The following is a 6352-nucleotide window of genomic DNA, read 5'->3' on the forward strand; positions in this document are numbered from 1 at the left end:
CTTGTGTTTCTCTTCCATTATAATAATAAGATCTGTACATGTTGGGATTGTCTTCTAAACAAATAAAGAAGTTAAATAAGAACTGAAGCTGATGGAGTACCAGAGCTTGGGCTCCAACCCCAGCCCAAACATCTACACCACAATTTTACAGCCCCACACCCCAAGCCCTGTGAGTCCAAGTCAGCTGGCAAGTGTAGATTCATAGATTCATAGATACTAAGGTCAGAAGGGACCACTCTGATCATCTAGTCCGACCTCCTGCACAGCGCAGGCCACAGAATGTCACCCACCACTCCTATGAAAAACCTCACCCATGTCTGAGCTATTGAAGTCCTCAAATCATGGTTCAAAACTTCAAGGAGCAGAGAAGCCTCCCTCCAGTCAACCATGCCCCATGCTACAGAGGAAGGCAAAAAAACCTCCAGGGCCTCTCCAATCTGCCCTGGAGGAAAACTCCCTCCCGACCCCAAACATGGCAATCAGCCAAACCCTGAGCACATGGGCGAGATTCACCAGCCAGATACCCAGGAAAGAATTTTCTATAGTAAATCAGATCCCATCCATCTAATATCCCATCTCAGGGGATTTGGCCTATTTACCCTGAATATTTAAAGTGTAATTGCAGTGTAGACATTAATTGCAGTGTAGACATACAGCAGCGGTGAGCTGACTGTGCTCCATGCTTCTCATGGTATATCGTCTGCAGGAGAGCAGAGTTGCAGTGGAAGTGGTGCATGACAACGGATGCCACAAGAATAGATATTTATACAGAACAACGAGAGGACCTATGAGGTGGATTCATGGCACAAGGAGAGCAGAGTTGCAATGGAAGCGGTGGATGACGACGACATGAAATTTGCTCTTGCAAATTTGCAAAGAGAAATTTGCTCTTGAGACTGAGCTCATTTACAAGAGCAGGAGAGCAGAGTTGCAGCAGAAGTGGTGGATGATGATGGTTAGCAGTCGTACTGCACCATCTGCTGACAGCAGCACCCAGGACACAACAGCAGCAGTGATGGTGAGCTGCACTGAGCGGGCTCTATGCTTGGCGTGGTATGGCGTATGCATGGAAAAAGGCGTGAAATGATTGTCTGCCTTTGCTTTCACAGAGAAAGGGGCAACTGACGACATGTACTCAAAACCACCTGCGGCAATGTTTTTGCCCCATCAGGCATTGGGAACTTAACCCAGAATTTCAATGAGCAGCGGAGACAGCTACCCACAGTGCACTGCTCCGTAAGTTGATGCTAGCCACGGTAGTGAGGACGGACTCCGCCGACTTAATGAATTTAGTGTGATCATATTCAATCGACTGTATAAAATCGATTTCTAAAAATCAACTTCTATAAAATCAACCTAATTTTGAAGTGTAGACATACCCTAAGGTAATTAGGTGCCTAACTCCTATTGATTTCCCACTGATCTGGGCCAGAGTTACTGTATGAGGTTTTAAATATACATTACTCTGCCCAGCAGAATGGTGGATTTCTTTTCAGAGGTTTTCAAAAGGTGGACCTATAGATAAGAACTCCTTAATAAATATAAGTTAATGTCGTTAATTTGAATGGATAGTATACAAACCAACAGCTGTTTGGGGGGCTATTTCTCTGCATCACTCCGGAAATCATGCAGCAGGCATGGAACAGTTTGTAATTCTTTATGATGGTTCTGTAAATAAAAGGCTGATAGTGTAATACACATGGGTTAGGCAGCCCAGTGCCAACACTATGCTAAGTGCCTTAGTTTATATTGAATGTTCTCGGAGTTAGTAGCCTCTAAGTCTCTCTCTCCTTTGTGGCTATCCCGTGATTGCTCTCTTTTTGATTTGCTTGAGCATTCCTTTGCATGGGATGATATGGAAATTTTCAGTTGATATTAATTGTCAGATGATATGGAAATTGTCAGTTTACTCCTTGTTTTACTTGTTTACAATTGCTTCATCTTCGCAGCCATTTTGGAGGGGGTTATGCAAAAGGTTCACATATATTTCAGGACATCTTCAAAACAAGTTTTCTACATGCTAGTCAGAAAAAAAATGCATAATCCTAAACTAAAAGTGGGAAAAGTGCATCTTTATTCGACAATGGTTGCTGATCCCCCTAAGAATGCAATGATCAGTCCTCCAGCAAATCAATGTTAATTTGTTCTGTTGAGGTTGAGTATAAACAGATTTAAGGACCTGATTCTTCACTTTGTACAGTCATTTACATCCATCAGGTCCAAGTATAAATGCTTTGTACTCTTTTTGCGTTGATCTAAACAATGAGCTAAGCTTCAAGGCTCTTGAGACTCAAGCCTTCTACATTTAGGATTCACAGGTATCAATGCAAGTTGAACATGCTGATTTAATGCTGGATGTGGCCACTAGTGACAAAACTATTTAGTATTAGGCAACAAGAGCAAAACACCCTTATCTAAATCAGGCTCCACAAAACACTCATATAATCCTGCTGTGTACCCTTCCATAGTATACAATACTACCCCCCCCCCAAAGTCAGTGCTGTTGCCCTTGTATGACTATGCTTTATATTGTTCAGAGTGAGAATCAATGGACTTTGTGTTTACTCCAAGAGAATAATAAAATCAGTTGTTATTTACATTTCCACAGGAAAATGTCCTGTCCATTGGTTTTATTATTTTCCACATAACAAACAAATATGTTTTTATAAAACAGAAATATTCAATTATGGTTCATTTTTTCTCCAACAAAATAAAAAAAAATCAACTTTGTATATCTACACAAGTTTTGTTATTATATTTACTTTTATAAACAAACCAGCTAGCACTAGAAATCCTGTGGTAGGTAGACCACCCATATGAACATGGTTTAGAGGCATGTTTGAAAATCTGTTTAGTAAAGCCAGAATTGTGACCGAGCTTCATGGAACTTGGCGTTTTGTTTTGCTGGAGAAAGCAGTGTATCTCTTTGTCTGGGGCACGCTGAAGGGAAAGTGCACCGATGCTTTTTCTCATTGTTGGTTGTAAATATATAATATTAAAGGATAGCATTTTGCACTTACATAGTGATCACTGTCCCGAGATCTCAGAGCGCACACAAAGAAACTCCCCTGGAAGGAGCTGTGATTACCACATGCAGGAAGAAACATGAGGAATAGGTCTGACAGGAACCAGTGACGTATGTGGTGGAAATAAAGAGGAAGATAATAAAGAAGCACTAGCTATGACATGATAAAAGTTCAGAAAGGGACAGGCCCTGGAATTTAAGATGATGAGGGTATAATTACTAGCTGAGGAACTAATTATGGTTTTCATTGCTGAAGAGGATTATAAATGAAAAGGTTAATCTCCAAATACAAATGAGGAATCATACTCTTTGAGACAGGGCTATCACTTCCTGTATATTAGTAAGGTGTCCTAGTTGAGGCTTCTGTGAGCTACCACAATATCATAACTAACAATAATCAGCAAAGAATAATGAGTGCCAGGTGCTTTTCTGACAGTACGATTGGACACAATACAAATGGAGATCTCCCACAAGATCCATTTTAAGGTGAGAAGGGACCATTATAATTATCTAGTTGAACAGCCCACATAACATAGGTTATATAAGACACAAATAGAGGAGAGCAGTGTATGTAGCTCATGGCAGAGATTTACAGAGATGCAAATGAGAGGCCAGCTACCAGCCTCTATCAATTTTCATTGAGAGTTGGGTGCCTAGCTGCCCTCCCTTTTAAAATCTGCTCCTGCAACTGTTGTTGTTATGTAGTCTGTATACTGGGCCTTTAGATGGAGAAGGGTCCCCATACTTACAGTAGAAGCAGTGTATAGTTTATATTCAGACACTACTTATTCCAGAGAAGAGAGAGTTTACGGAGACTATATTGTTGCCCTTTCTCATTTTATTGGCTTTTTAATATAAAATAAAGGTGGCTCTAATTGGAAGCACCATATATGGTTGCACTTTGTGAATGGAAAAGCTGAACAGTGGGGAAGGTTATTCAGCCACATTCCTACCTTTTTTTCATTAGCTTTCCACAAACATTCATGTGGCTGAATTTTGTTCAAACAAATGTTTGGGGAAGAGCTTTGATTTGCGGGAAGTTGGGTATTTGTGCATAAACACAGGTACTTGTGTGTGAGCGAATGCATTTATGTGCCACTGAGTATATCTGTGCAGGTGTTCACAGAGTCCCCTGATGTATTATCAGTTTTGTGTGCGAGGGCTATAGAAGCAGAAGGAGAACGGATGGCCGAGGCCTTGTCTATCTTGGGAATTTGTCCTGATTCCAGCAATTGATGGCCAGCCATCAATGTAGCTGCACTGGTACAACCCCCAAATGTAGATAAGGAAAGCCATGATTTATACCAGTGCAGATTACCCTGGTTTCAAAGCTTTACCCTCAGCTGCAGAGGTGTGATACAATTCTAGCTGATGTATTGAAGACTTCATAACCTGGAGTGATTTCCGATTCAGGAAAGCACATAAAAATGTGCTTGAGTCTATTCCCATTAAGCATATGCTTAAATACTTTGCTAAAAGTTAAGTGTCCTTCCTGAAAAAGGATTTTTCCTGAGTTAGGGCCTGAGTACAATTTTAATATCCAATAGCTACATGCTGTTTGCAGATATATTTATTCCTCTTCTGCATTCCTTGACCTGCACAGACTTGTTCATATAGATTTTGCCTACAGTGTAAATTTCAATAGTTAATGTACAGTGAAGAAAACATACAGACTCATACAAAATCAAGTAACCTGATCATATCAGACTTTCTTAAAGCATAAATAAAACAATACAGGCAAAAGCTGTGACCTAAGAGCTTGCATTATTCAAAAAGATTCCTTTTGTTTTTTAAAAAGAGCTCCAATAGAATTATAGGGTCATGTTTTATTATATTAAAATTGGCATAATTTACAAACCTAAGAAAATTCAAGTAACTTTTTATAGTTTTATTTAATTATTTATAATCCTGTCTTGGAAGTTTAACATATTTTCACCAGATGGCAAGCATTTCATTTTTCCTGGTTTTTTTCTAAAGGAGATTAAATTAACATGGCTGTTTTGTTTAACAAAAACTGTATCCTATATATGTAGCCAGCCAAGTTTTTAGTACATTTATGCTCCAGCATCATCCCTGATTTGAATTAAGGGCTGGATCCAGAGCCCAGCGAAGTTCACAGATATATTCCCATTTACTTCAGTGGCCCCAAGCAAACAGTTCTCAGTTTCTGTTGAAAAGCCAGCAAAGGAAGAATGATACATTGATATTATCATAGTTTCTACAAAAATAGCAGCTGTCACCAGGTGGAAAATTAAGCTACGGTGGAGGGAAAGCGAGCAAGCAGATATATCTCCTCAACGAGAGATAACAAGTCTGTTACATCATAAAAAGAAAAGGAGTACTTGTGGCACTTGTGACTAAGTCTCTAAGGTGCCACAAGTACTCCTTTTCTTTTTGCAAAAACAGACTAACACGGCTGCTACTCTGAAACCTGTTACATCATAGTTTTTCATAGGTTTTAAGGTCAGACGGGAGCATTAGATCATCTACTCTCACCTCCTGTATAACACAGGATTTCACAGTTACCTCTGTATGGAGCCCTGTGACATGTTTAGTTTAAGCCTCCGGTCTTGATTTGAAAACTTCAAGAGATGGAGAACCACCACTTCCCTTGGCAGGTTGTTCTAATGGTTAATTACCCTCACTGTTAAGAATGTGTGCTTTATTTTTCAATTTGAATTTATCTGGCTTTAACTTCAGCCATTGGTTCTTGTTGTGCATTTCTTCAGTAGGTCAAAGAGCCCTAGTACCTTTTCCTTTGTTTGCTGTAACTCTCAGTAGTCCTGAGGAGATGTTAAAAAATATAATTTTGCATAATGATGTCTACAGTCCAGTCAGAACAGTTTTTTTATGTATTGTAGGCTGAATTTTGAGATTTACCGCACGTGCTTTGAAAGCATGAAAAATAATGTTATAACATATTAGTCGTCATTGGCATTAGCAGTGGTGCTCTGTCTCCATTAACAGTGCTAAAATGGGTTTGAGTAAGTGTCACTATTCATAAATTCAGGCTCCAACTGAAAGGAATAAAAAAGCAGGTCATTTTTGGAGTACCTGTTCATTAAACATTCAAAGATTCAGAAAAAAAATTAGGAACCTCTACCTTCCACCGTACATTCATTTCCAAGAGCTTTCATAAAATTGGTTTTATCTAAATAAATTTAAAGATGAAGAACCTGATTGTTTTAAAAGAGTTATCCATTATTTAACTAAGGTAGGGCCCACATTCTATAATAAAGAGATTATCCCAGTGCCACAAATAAATTCCAAAGTTTGCTATTAAACTAAACATTCTTGCTTGATGGCCCAGTGGGTAATTCCCAAATG

Source organism: Dermochelys coriacea, chromosome 7 (assembly GCF_009764565.3).
Source record: "Dermochelys coriacea isolate rDerCor1 chromosome 7, rDerCor1.pri.v4, whole genome shotgun sequence".
NCBI lineage: Eukaryota > Metazoa > Chordata > Testudines > Dermochelyidae > Dermochelys > Dermochelys coriacea.